Source organism: Rhineura floridana, chromosome 1, assembly GCF_030035675.1.
Source record: "Rhineura floridana isolate rRhiFlo1 chromosome 1, rRhiFlo1.hap2, whole genome shotgun sequence".
Taxonomy (NCBI): Eukaryota; Metazoa; Chordata; class Lepidosauria; order Squamata; family Rhineuridae; genus Rhineura; species Rhineura floridana.
The window spans coordinates 31,762,016-31,775,512 of NC_084480.1; the positions used below are offsets into that span (position 1 = coordinate 31,762,016).

The following is a 13,497-nucleotide window of genomic DNA, read 5'->3' on the forward strand; positions in this document are numbered from 1 at the left end:
CCATGGGGCTGTCCTCTTGGTGACCAAATCCCATGCGGAAAATCATCTTATGTGAACCAGAACAACATGTACTAATTTCCCCAATCTTTTGGCTGCATAAAAGGCCACTGAAGCAACAGAAATCACAGCAACCCTGTTCCTCCATATAGGCATGTACTCTCAGTTTCACACACTGCACATATAAAAGTCTGAGGATGAGGAAATGTGGCACTGTTGCCTGTGTGAATCATTTCAGAGTGCACAGATATTATGAGAACAACCTGCCACACCACTGCTGTGCAACTGCTATACGATTTGATGGGGCGTGCCCAACTGGAACCCAAGGAAACGTTACCACACCTCTGAACTAGACCTTTAAAGCAGTATCATGCCACTTTAAACAGTAATGGCTTCCGCCAAAGAATCCTCAGAGCTGTAGTTTGTTAAGGGTGCTGGGTGTTTTTAGGAGACCCCTATTCCCTTCACAGGGCTACAATTCTCAGAGTGGTTTAACAGACAATCCCTCTTCCCAGGGAACTCTGGGAATTCTGTCTTTCTGGAATTCATCATTTATTGTGACCCTGACATTGGGAGTCAAATTAGATAATTACACATGTGATCATATCCGAGTATAGAATACTCTGCCCTTGATCGCTTTGCTTGCCAACCCCGCCTACTTTTGCCAAAGCCCCCCTTTCCCCCCATGGGTCACTGAAGCTCTCTCCTTTCTTCCCACAGGTCACCAAAGCATCCCCTTCCCCCCATGGGTCACCGAAGCTCCCCCCACACCCCATGGACTGCCAACATCCCCACCCCTCATGGGTCTCCAATACTTTCCCCTGCCCCCATGGGTCACCAACAGTGTCCCTGCCCCTCATGGGTTGCCAATGCTTTCCCCCCACTGATTGCCATAGCTCCACACACTCCCAGGCAGCTCCCTAAACTTACCCCAGCATTCATCACAGCCCTGTCTCCACTTTCCTTACTGCCTTTTGCTACTGCTGCCGCCACTACTCACCCACTCACTCGTTCAGCCCTGCCACTGCTGCCCCCTCCCTCCTCTTGCCTCTGCTGCTGCCATCACCACCATGATTTGCCTCGCCTTGCCCACCTTGCCTGTAAGCTTCACACTACCCATAAACACTTCGGTGCAGGCACACGTCAACACAGGAGCACGCACAGGTAGCATGATTTCAAAAAGCTTACAAAAATATAATACAGTAAGATAAGTTAGAATTCTTTGAATATATAATCTGCAGGAACCCCACCCACCCAATTCAGAGAAGGGCTTAAACCTTTCACCAATGCTATTTTTCTGTTATTTGCCCCAAAAAGCACATTACAGAAAATTAAAGATATGCAAATACAATCATGCCTTTTAATATACACATAATTAAAAACAGTTAAAAGCAACATCACAGAAAATAGGGTGGGTCCTAAAAATATACTTCTCAGGTGTCAAAGGCATTTAAAGAGGTGTTTTAAATGTATAGTGCAGATGGCGCCACTATTTAAGGAGGCAATGGAAGAATAGCCATTGGCGGACAAGAGCCTACTGCATGTTAATGTATTATCTGGTTTGGCCCTGAGCATGCAAGAGCTCAATTTGTGCATCAGCAAAAATACAGGCTTTGAAATAAGGCTAAAATTTTGTAATGCCATAACTCTTTTTATTTATTGTGCTATAGCAGGCAATTTATTGATTCCAGGTGTAGTCTCAGCGGGGGATCTTAAAAAATAATAATCAGAAATCCACCAATGAAATTAGTTTTGTAGATTTTGTGGTGTCTTTTTTTGGATATACCATCTAATCTTGGATTACCATCTTTGGATATTCTCTTTCATTTGTGGCAGTTACTGCTACCGACAACATGTATGAATCCTGAAACTAATATTGCTTATCCTTCTATTGGGCAAAACCACTGAATGTTTAAGATCCAGAGAAAGAAACTTCCATCTAACAATATTTTGCCTTAAAAGGATTAAAAAAATAATAATAGAAAGGGATTGGTGCATGAAATAACTCTTCCATCTGCAGAGAATTCTCTTCTGCACTGAATTTCAAGTGATTCACTGAATCATTCACCAGAAAAGCAATTTCTAAAACATTTGTAACATGGTTGCTCAGCGCTTGCGGAAAGAGTTTAGTTTACATTTTTAGAATTTTAGGGCATAATCTAAGTTACAGAAATTCTTCCAAATTAATCATTAATTATATAATCATTAATAAATGTTATGAGCAACCATAAAATCCAATACACTTCATTCCTCTCAACTATCAAGTATATACATATTCCAAAGAAGATACAGAATTGTAGCTTTTTTGTGATCTTTATTGTGTACAATTTTATTATGTATGTGTTCCCATTTTATTGTAAGCCGCCCTGAATGCCCTATTATAGGGTAGAAGGGCAGGATAGAAATATTTTAAATAAATAAATAATAAATACAGAATGTTACTGTTAATGTAATATTCAAGACCATTTGCCCTGGTCCAGAGGATAGCTTCAGTATGGGGATCTCACAAAATGTATCTGAAGTCCCTGATTCTTGTGAATTGATGACTTTGGCTACAGGGGGGTCAGCAAAAACGTTGCACATCTATTAAACAACTGATTAATTTTAAGAACTTTGATAGAATACAATTGGAATGTGGAAAGATGACAATTTGAGCTGTTCATATCGAGCAAAACTCAAAACACAATCAGAGTGAGGGCCGAAGATGAAACATACAAAACCATGATCAGATTGGAGAAAGTGATTAAGAATAAATGGTTCATTCTTTTGGAGTCCATTAAAACTAAAAGGATTTTATATTCGAAGTCAAATGCTTAAAATGAATGACACTTTTTTTTTCAGTCAAAATGGCATGTTGCTGTAATGAATTTTTGAAATAGTACTAAGCCAATATGCTCCCTCCCCAGCTTCACCACCTTGTTCACAGACAGCTGGAGAGCGGTGTGTGTGTGTGATGGACAGGGACCAAGTATGCGGTGAACTTAATGGCAGCAGTGATCGTACTCTTGGCTCTGTTAGTGAGCACAATTTTTCTTTTAGTTTTTACACACAAGACTCTAGGATGAAGAAAGGATGCATGATTTTATGTTATGTAGTCAAGGAGATTTGGCTACATGGCCATGTCTGAAGCTAAACCAGAGGAAAGTCAATTCTTTCTGCTCTTGCCTGGGAATCTTGGAAGTTACCATTACTGCTATGACAGCAAACAGGTGGCAAAGGAAGGATGAAAAAGGTGAGCAAAGGGATACTTCTGTGACACCTTTGAACTCCCCCAAGCCACTATTTTGAACTATCAAATTTTGATTAAGAATGTTTGGCTCAGGCTTAGTATTAGTGTAATCACATCACATGGAAGGTACTGGGTGTGATACACTGCTCACAGCTACTGAGGAACGGCTGAGAAAAGGCTATATGTCTTCTTTGTACATGGATTGGTTTGTTTCTGCAGGTAACCCATGGGCAACCCCCCCCCATGATTCTGCATGTAAACTGTTGTTTGCATAGGGCAGCATTCAGAAACACTCCTCCAAGGGATCTGCACTAGGCATAGGGAACATGTGTCCCTCCAGATGTTGCTGGACTACAGCTCCCATCATCCCTGACCATTGGCCATGCTGACTGGGGTTGCTAGAAGATAGAGTACAACAACTTCTAGAGGTCCACATATTCTTCACTCCTACTCTACAACAAGGGCAACTTGCTGGGTATGCAAGAACTGTATTTATATTTATTATTTATTAATTAAATTTATATACCGCCTGACTAGCAGTAGCTCTCTGGGCGGTGAACATCAAAAAACACAATAGAATCACACAATCTAATAAAACGAAATATATAAAAACTGTACAATATAAAATCAGATTACAACAATTTAAATTAACTCACATTAAAATGCCTCAGAGAAGAGGAAGGTTTTAACTTGGCGCCGAAAAGATGGTAGTGTTGGCGCCAAGCGCACCTCCTATTGCAAGTCTTCTTGATGATTTTACAGTAGGCCAAGGAGCTTGGAGTCAATGTACCATGCTACTGATCTAAGGTCCTTTGGACACAGTAGGTTGGATCCAAAGGTTGAATGGGCACCTTCCCATTCCCCCAACCCCCACAAAAACATCTCCAGTAACTCAGAGGACTGTCCTAAACATCATGGAGTGTCACAGGTAGGGGTGAGGGAGAAATTGGATTCAATGTGCATTTAAAGGTGAATCTCCTTAATTTGCACAAACCAAAATACTGTCATCTTTCAAAATGCACACTTCTCTGAATTTTGCAATGAAGTTCTCCAGCAAATAATGTGTACAAAAATGCATATAAATGTAACTGTACTGCCTTCAAGTCGATTCTAAGGGTAAAATAAAAATGCATACAAGTGAAAACATTAAAATGCATTATTGTGTTTTCTTTGCAAAAATGTGTACGTTAGGCAACATTGTATACAAAGATGTGTATATTAGGAGAAATTAGCCAATTAATTTTCATGAGGACTAAAAAAATCACAAACTAATTTGGAAATGCAGAGAACTGAATTTAAGATTAGGAAAATGAGACCTGGAGAGATATCAAAACTGACAGATTCTCCCATCCCTAGTCACAGGAGATTGTGGTGGGAGGTGAAAATTGCCCCAAATTTAGCAGAAACTCATGCAAAGGGTATCCTCCCCATTGGGGGCAGATCCCCTCTCTCACTGCAGTCCTCTTGTGCTGTGTCCCATGATATTCAGAGGGGATGCCCTGACCGCCCAAAGAGGCTTTTCAGGAGCATCAGCGGTTGCAGGTGGGAAGAGGAGATGGGAAAGGCGTTTGCATAACCTTTCAATTGAACCCATCATCTCACACATTCCACACAAAAATAGAGTCACTCTGCACCAGCACACAAGGAGGATCAGGCTTACAGAATGCAACAGCACTTTTGGGGTCAGAAGCCAATTCGCAAAGCAAATTAGTATTATGGAAAATGCTTATTAGGAAAGACTAATGCTCTCATTTACAACATGTATCATCATAATAGATCTTATGAATCATTACTCCTGAGTGAGTTTGCTTGGTTCTCAACCTTTCTAACATTCTTCATACTGAAAGATCAGTTTTCCCAAAGATCCCAAGAAAGTAAAAACTAAGGATTACATCATCATCAATTATTATTATTATTATTATTATTATTATTATTATTATTATTATTATTATTATTATTATTATTATTATTATTTTACATTACCAGGCTGTGCACACCATTATGGAACCTGAGGGATTCCTGAATGCTCTGGGGGACTTCCCAGTGGCAACAGCAGGTGATCCTGTCAAGGCTCTCATCTATTGCCGAATGGTGAGATGAGGAGGGCTATTGACACAATCACTCCTGATTGCCTTCTCTGGCTGAGGAGCCTGCAATGCTGTATTCTACAGAGCTGTGTGCGATGAAACAGGCTGGAAGATGGCTGGAGTGCCTGTGGGATAGAAAAAAAAGGTGAAGATGGCGGCGTAGGCGGACGTCTTTTTCGGAGCTCTGCAGTGACCACCTTTTTACCTCTAATATTTACCACCTATTTACCACCTATTTGCCATCTGAGGGCATGAATGGACGGAGTAGAACAGTCGTCACCCCCTTTGCTAAACTGAGTCGGTTACCCTCCTACCTTGCTCCGGGTGGTGCCGTGGCGGAGGGGCTCAGGAGCACGTTACGGAGAGCGGCCGAGGAGCGGAGAGCGGCCGCCCGGACTCGAGTTTGGTGCAGGCCGCTGGCGAGGCGTTGCTACCTGAATGAGAGCGGAGCTGTGGGCGTCGGACGGCAGGATGGCGGGTCGCGGGCGGTGAGTGGCGGTGAGAGCGCCACAGGAGCCAGTCCCGACAGCAGTCCTGGTGGCGGTGAGAGCGCCATAGGAGCCAGCCCTGATAGTGGTGCAGTTTGGTGCAGGCCGCCGGCGCTCTCTGGCTTGGAGCTGAAACTCTGCGGGGGCCGCTGCCGGGACGGCGTTGTCCTGGCAATCTTGGGACATTGCTGCCTGGATGAGAGCGGAGCTGTGGGCGTCAGACGGCAGGATGGCGGGTCACTGGCGGTGAGTGGCGGTGAGAGCGCCACAGACAGCCCCGACAACAGTCCTGGTGGTGGTGGGAGGATGCCGAGGAGATCTGGCTTGGCGGTGGTGAGGAGGTGCCGAGAAGGAGTAGAAGGAGCGGCTTGGGGGCGACGTGAGAACCGCAGAGAGGTGGCGTCTAGGTCGAGAGGCCCTGGAGAGCCGGCAGTGAGTGGCGGTGAGAGCGCCGTGAGAGCCAGCTCGGAAATGACCGTGGTGGAGACAAGGCACCGGAGAAGATTGGCTGCTTTTTGCTGTTGTGTGGGTGTTTTTAATTGTTTGTTCGTTTTGTTGTTGCGTGTATGAATGAGATTGTGTGGATGTGTTTGTATGTATTTATGTGTATTTTTGTTTGCCGTTGTGTGAATATATCATTTGTGCTTAAGTGTTTTTAAAAATGTGCCTGGGAGACCATACTTTTAACTTAACGGGGGGGCTTTCGGGGGCCCCAATTAGCGTAGTGACGGGTAATGGGAGGTATGGCGTTAGGAGGAGAACGTGCCAGGTAAGGGGAACTCGCCCCAGACAAGTTGTGTCTGTGCCTTGTTCCGGTTCTCCTCATGGCCACAGAACTGCTGGTTGTTCTATCAGCCTGCCCTTAGATCTCCAGGTGCTGCTTTTGAATGCCAGGTCGGTACATAATAAAACTTCTCTTGTCCACGATTTAATTATGGATGAGGGTGCTGACCTGGCATGTATAACCGAGACCTGGGTGGGTGAGCAGGGGGGAGTTGCCCTCTCTCAGCTTTGCCCACCTGGGTATTCGGTGCAGCACTATGGTAGATCTGAGGGCCGGGGAGGCGGGGTCGCTGTTGTCTATAGGAGTACTTTCTCACTCTCCAGGCATCCTGTCCAGACGGCGACTGGTCTAGAGTGCCTCCACCTTGTGCTGGGCCAAGGAGACAGACTGGGAATCCTGTTGGTGTACCATCCACCTTGCTGCCCAACAGCTTCCCTAGCTGAGCTGACAGAGGTGGTCTCGGAGGTGTTGTTGAGGTCCCCCAAACTTGTGATGTTGGGGGACTTCAACGTTCATGCCGAGGCTATCTCATCTGGGGCGGCTCAGGACTTCATGGCCTCCATGACAACCATGGGGCTGTCTCAATTTGTTACTGGCCCAACGCATGTGTCGGGTCACACTCTTGATTTGATTTTCGCCACTGGTCATGGAGATGGTGATCTGGAGGTGGGGTGTTTTTCATCTACCCCATTGTCATGGACAGATCATCGCCTGTTGAGTTTTAGGCTTACGACGACTCTTTCCCTCTGCAAGGGTGGAGGACCTATTAAGTTGGTCCGCTCTCGGAGACTCATGGATCCTATTGGCTCTGGGAGTTTTTCCGGCTGATAGTACTGGCGCTCCTGTCGAGGCCTTGGTCGAACTGTGGAATACGGAGATGACCCGGGCTATTGACACGATCGCTCCCGCGCGCCCTCTTCGTTGCAGAGCTCATACAGCTCCGTGGTATACGCTGGAGCTGAGAGCGATGAAGCAAGAGAGAAGGAGGCTGGAGTGCAGATGGAGACGAACTCCAGACGGATGCAATTATGCTTTGGTAAGTGCCTCCACTAAGTTGTATATAAAAGCGGTAAGGGCGGCAAAGAAGTCTTACTTCGCTGCTTCTATTAGGACATCTCTTTGCCGCCCAGCAGAGCTTTTTAGGGTTGTAAGAGGACTTTTACATTCAGGTCCTCAAGATACCATTGAAACATCTGAAGCTCACTGTAACGACATTGCAGGGCACTTCCAAAATAAAACCGCATGCATCTGTAGGGACCTAGACTCTGATGTTATGACAGACGAATCCACTGAAGTGTCCAGAACACGGTCTTGTCCTTCGTTATTGGATGAGTTTCAGTTGGTGCAGCTTGAGGAAGTGGACAAGGTGCTTGGAATGGTGCGGGCGACCACGTCTGCACTAGATCCTTGTCCATCTTGGCTAGTGAAGGCTAGTAGGACTGGTACCACCGTCTGGGCTAAGGAAGTGATAAATGCCTCCTTGAGTGAGGGAGTTGTCCCTAGTAGCCTCAAGGAGGCAGTAGTAAGACCTCTTTTAAAGAAACCTTCCTTAGACCCAGATAACTTGAACAACTATAGACCGGTGGCGAATGTCCCCTTTTGGGGCAAGGTTCTGGAGCGAGTGGTTGCCGGTCAGCTCCAGGCGCTCTTGGATGAGACCGATTATCTGGATCCGTTTCAATCCGGTTTTAGGCCTGGTTTTGGCACTGAAACAGCCTTGGTCGCCCTGTATGATGACCTTTGTCAGGAGAGGGACAGAGGGAGTGTGACTCTGTTGATTCTCCTTGATCTCTCAGCGGTGTTTGATACCATCGACCATGGTATCCTTCTGGGGAGACTCGCGGAGTTGGGAGTTGGAGGCACTGCTTGGCAGTGGTTCCGCTCCTACTTGGCGGATCGTCGCCAGAAGGTAGTACTTGGGGAACATTGCTCGACACCTTGGACTCTCCATTGTGGAGTCCCTCAGGGGTCGGTTTTCTCCCCCATGCTTTTTAACATCTACATGCAGCCTCTGGGTGCCGTCATCAGGAGTTTTGGAGTGCGTTGCCACCAGTACGCTGATGACACGCAGCTCTATTTCTCCTTTTCATCCTCTACAGGTGAGTCTGTGGATGTGCTGAACCATTGCCTGACCGCGATAATGGACTGGATGAGAGCTAATAAACTGAGACTCAATCCAGACAAGTCTGAGACACTGTTGGTGAGTGCCTTCCCTGTACAGATGGTGGATGTTTACCCTGTTCTAGATGGGGTTACACTCCCCTTGAAGGAACAGGTTCGTAGTCTGGGGGTGCTTTTCGATCCTTCCCTGTCTCTTGAGGTGCAAGTGGCCTCGGTGGCAAGGAATGCGTTCTACCATCTTCGGTTGGTAGCCCAGCTACGCCCCTATCTTGACAGGGATGACCTCGCCTCAGTTGTTCATGCTCTGGTAACTTCTAGGCTGGATTACTGTAATGCGCTCTACGTAGGGCTGCCCTTGAAGACAGTTCAGAAACTTCAGCTAGTGCAAAATGCAGCAGCCAGACTGCTGACGAGGACCAGCCGGTCAGCACATATAACACCTGTTCTGGCCCATTTGCACTGGCTACCTATCTGTTTCCGAGCCAGATTCAAGGTGCTGGTTATGACCTATAAAGCCTTACATGGCGCGGGACTGCAATATCTTGTGGAACGCCTCTCCCACTATGAACCTACCCGGTCACTTTGCTCAGCAACTAAGGCCCTCCTCCGGGTACCAACTCATCAGGAAGCCCGGAGGACAGTTACTCGATCTAGGGCCTTTTCTGTAATGGCCCCCGAATTGTGGAATAGCCTCCCCGAAGAAATACGCCTGGCGCCTACGCTTCTATCTTTTCGGCGCCAGGTTAAGACCTGGCTATGCTCCCAGGCATTTTAATGTGTTTAACTTTTATATTTTTGTTGTTCCTTGTTTGTGTTTATTATGTTTGGTTGATTTTATTATGATATTTTGTATTTTAATCTTTTTGTACACCGCCCAGAGAGCTATTCGCTATGGGCGGTTTAAAAATGAAACGAAATAAATAAATAAATAAATAAATCTTGCTCCAAGGCTGACTGAGCACTGGTTAGAGCGCATAACTCTACATGCACCTACCATGTAGCAGTAAGGGTAACAAAGAAGTCCAGCAAATGTTTTCTGGGTCATCTGAAATCTGGAGGCAATGGAGGCCTGCTATTACTATGTGGCTCATGATTTTGAGGATAAAGTCACTCAGCTCTGCAGTGATTTAGACGCTACTGTTATGGTTACAGTTCTAGCTGAGGTGTCTAATGCTACATCTTCTACAACTTTATGGGATCAATTTCCCACAAACTGGGATGATGAGAACAGGGTGCTTGCAGGGATGCATCCAACTACATGCCCTCTCAATCCCTGCCCATCATGGCTAGTGAAATCAAGCCGAGGTGGTTGATTGAGTGGGCCCAGATAGTGGTGAATACTTCCTTGCATGAGGCGGTGGCGCCTTAAAAAAGGTGGTGGTGTAGCCACTACTGAAAAAGCCAGCTGTGGACCCAATGGATTGTAACAACTATTGTTCTTTCTTTCTGGGGAAGGTTATAGAGAGGGTTGTGGTGGAACAACTGCAGACATTCCTGGATGAGACTGATTGGATTCATGCCAATCTAAGTTCAAGCCTGGGTTAGAGGACAAGGAAAGTGCAATCCTGCTGCTTCTGCTTGATCTCTCAGCGGCTTTCCGTACCACTGAGCATGGTATTCTTCTGGACTGATTCTGTGGGATGGGTATCGGTGGCACTGTGTTGCAGTGACTCCATTCCTATCTGCAGGTCATATCCAGAGAGCAACACTGGGAGAGTGCTCTTTATCCTCCTGGTGTCTACACTATGGAGTGCCATGGGGCACTATTCTGTCCTCAGTGCTATTCAACATCTATATGAAGCTGCTGGGAGTGGTCATTAGGGGTTTTTGGAGCAAGGTGTCATCCGTATGCTGATGATTCCCAACTCTTATTTCTGCATTACATCAGAGTCAGGAGAGGCTGTGCAAACCCTGGACCGGTGGCTGGATACAGTGGTGGCCTGGATGAGGGTCAATGAAGTGAGCTTGCATCATGAAAGATGGAGGCCTTTGGGGGGTGGGGTCCTGTGTCTGGGAGACAGGTTGAGTGCCTGTTCTGGACAAGGTTGCATTCCTTCTGAAGAAGCAGGTGTGCAGTCTGGAGATATTCCCTTGATCCAGCTCGTCACTAGAGGCCCAAGTGACCTCTGTGGCCAGGAGTGCTTTTTACCAGCTCTGGCTGGTATGCCAGCTGTGACCATTCCTCGTTCATGGTAGCCTGATGATAGCAGTGCATGCATTGGCAACCCCAGGGTTTGATTACTGTAACGTAGCTTTACTTGGGGCTGCCCTTGTATCTGGGCCAGAAGCTTCAGCTAGTGCAGAATCTAGAGACCAGACTGCTCACAGGAACAGAACATGTCATTCTACTGCTAAGAAAGCTGCATTGGTTGCTGATTCGCTACCAGGCCAGGTTCAAGGTACTTGTGCTCATTCCCAATGCCTTAAACATCCTGGGACTGTTTAAGGACTGACTGATTCCTTATGCTCCACTCACTCACTGAGATCTGCTGATGGGCCACTTTTGTTGGTTCCCTAGGCCCCTGAGGTTTAGTTTACCTTCACCAGGGACCAAGCCTTTAATATGACAGGCCCTGCCCTGTGGAACTCCCTACCAGTAGAGGTTCATCAGCAACCATCTCTCTCTTCTTTCAGACGTCTTTTGACATCTATTGATGTATATTGTTAGACAGGCCTTTGCAGTTTGAACTTTCTCATTTTAATGATTCTGTATTTATTTATAATTTACTTATGTTTTAGTGGTTGTTTTTTGCTGGTTTTTTTTGTATACTGCCTTGATTTATTCTTATGAAAGTGTGGACATAGATAGATATAAGACAGTTTAGAAAGCAACAAACAGAACTTCACTCAAGCTTGCTCTGGATCCCTATAAGGATTCCGTTAATCACCTAATATATATATATATAAACGTAATTGTGATTAACCAGAGGTTTTTATTATATTAACAAAACGTTTCAGCTTCCGCCTTCATCAGCTGCCAACATATAAATGCTGTTACCAAGGTGGCAGTTATAGAGCTTTGAGGATGGAATGCTCAGAGGGGCTTCATTTGCAGAAACTAAGTAGTGGTGGTACTGTCCTCCAGGTTCAGGCCATGTGGTGCCAATGTGTCCAGAGAGTAAATCCAAAAGTTCTCCCTTTTGGTCAATGCTGCTGGATCTGCTGGCATCTCTATCGCTGTAATGGAAAAGTCCAACAGGCTGTGACCCTTGATGTTAAAATGCTTTGCAACTGGTTGCTCCACTTTTTTTGTCAAAATTGCCGACTTGAGGTTCCTGAAGCGCGTGCGTAGGTCAGTTGTGGTCTTTCCTACGTATTGGATATGACATCCTGGTCTTTTGCACTCGATGATGTAAACTATATTGCAGGACCTGCAGGTGATGTTCTGTTTGATGTAATATGTCCTGCCTGTCCTAGTGCTTGTAAAAGTGGCTGTCTCCCTGAGGTACACACAGGTGATACAGCATTTGGAGTGACAAGGATGAGACCCTGGATTGGTGATAGGTGGCTTAAGCACAGCTCTCACCAACAGTCTGTGCAAATTAGGAGGTTGGCGAAATGCTATAACAGGAGGCCTGCTGATGGCTCTGGTAAGATGTTCAGAGTTTGCCAGCTCTCCTTGATTGCTCGGTGATAGTTAGGAGATGCTGGATGGAAATCTACCACAAATAGAATCCGTTGCTCTCTGCTCTTTGACACCTCAGTATGATGGAGGAGGTTTTCTCTGGACAGAATGGAGGCTCGGAATTCTCCACATATTATGAATTGCAACATCCACCGAACCTCCATATATATATGCATGCAGAAGGTCTTAGGTTCAATCCCCAGTATCCCCAAGTTGGACTGGGAGAGAAAGTAACTGTTTTAGAATGGGTAATATTTACCCTTCCAACTTTCTGCGTGGTAGCCATATTAGTCTGTTGCAGAGCTTGGAAAAGTTACTTTTTTGAACTACAACTCCCATCAGCCCCAGCCAGCACGGCTGGGGCTGATGGGAGTTGTAGTTCAAAAAAGTAACTTTTCCAAGCTCTGGTCTGTTGCAGCAATAAGCTCTAGTCTACACACGTTTATGCCACAAGATATTTCTTAGATTTCACATGTGACAAGACCCTTTGTTGTTTTTAATCATCTAAGTTCATAGAGATGAAATACATGTTTTAAAAAAATATGCACACAACTAAAGTATACAAATTAGCCCAGGCTTTTCAGCCATCATTGTATTTCTAACATGGCTTTCCAGAAATGAACCAATTATATTTCACCTTCAAATAGCATGTTCTTCCATTTGAGGTGACAGATGGGGAGAAGTCTAGGCATCCAATTTACCTCTAAATCTATTGTATCATAAGAATTCTATAATCCAGAATGTGTTTTATAAAATCTGCTACACATTCATTCTACAAAGTAAGAAAACATTTAGGTTCTCATCGAAATAACAGGCTCGCATGGAAACAACACAGAATAAAATATTCATATTTTTATTGTTTTATATTTTTGTTCAATTTATCAATAATCTTTATATTTATTTATATATTTATGGCTTTGAGCAAAGACAAAAGAAAAAAGTCTAACTCATCCCTGATCGCACAGTCATTATAAGAATCAGTTTGATGTATTGTCTTTTCAGCAGCAACATGATCCAACCTCATCATAAATACATTTCATCCTATAGAGATGCAAGGTTCCATATTTAAGGGCTTATTTATATACAGAGAAAAATAGGTTGATTCTCAAAATAGCAATGGATATTCTTTATAATACAGAAATGAGAGTCATTTGTTTCATAACCTA

General features: G+C 45.0%; 1 protein-coding gene across 1 annotated transcript in view; it reads right to left on the reverse strand.

The window, feature by feature from the left end:
- Positions 1-13,497, reverse strand: part of HCN1 (hyperpolarization activated cyclic nucleotide gated potassium channel 1) — a 308,517-nt gene that overhangs the window by 31,624 nt on the left and 263,396 nt on the right. The gene's annotated exons all lie outside the window — the stretch shown is intronic.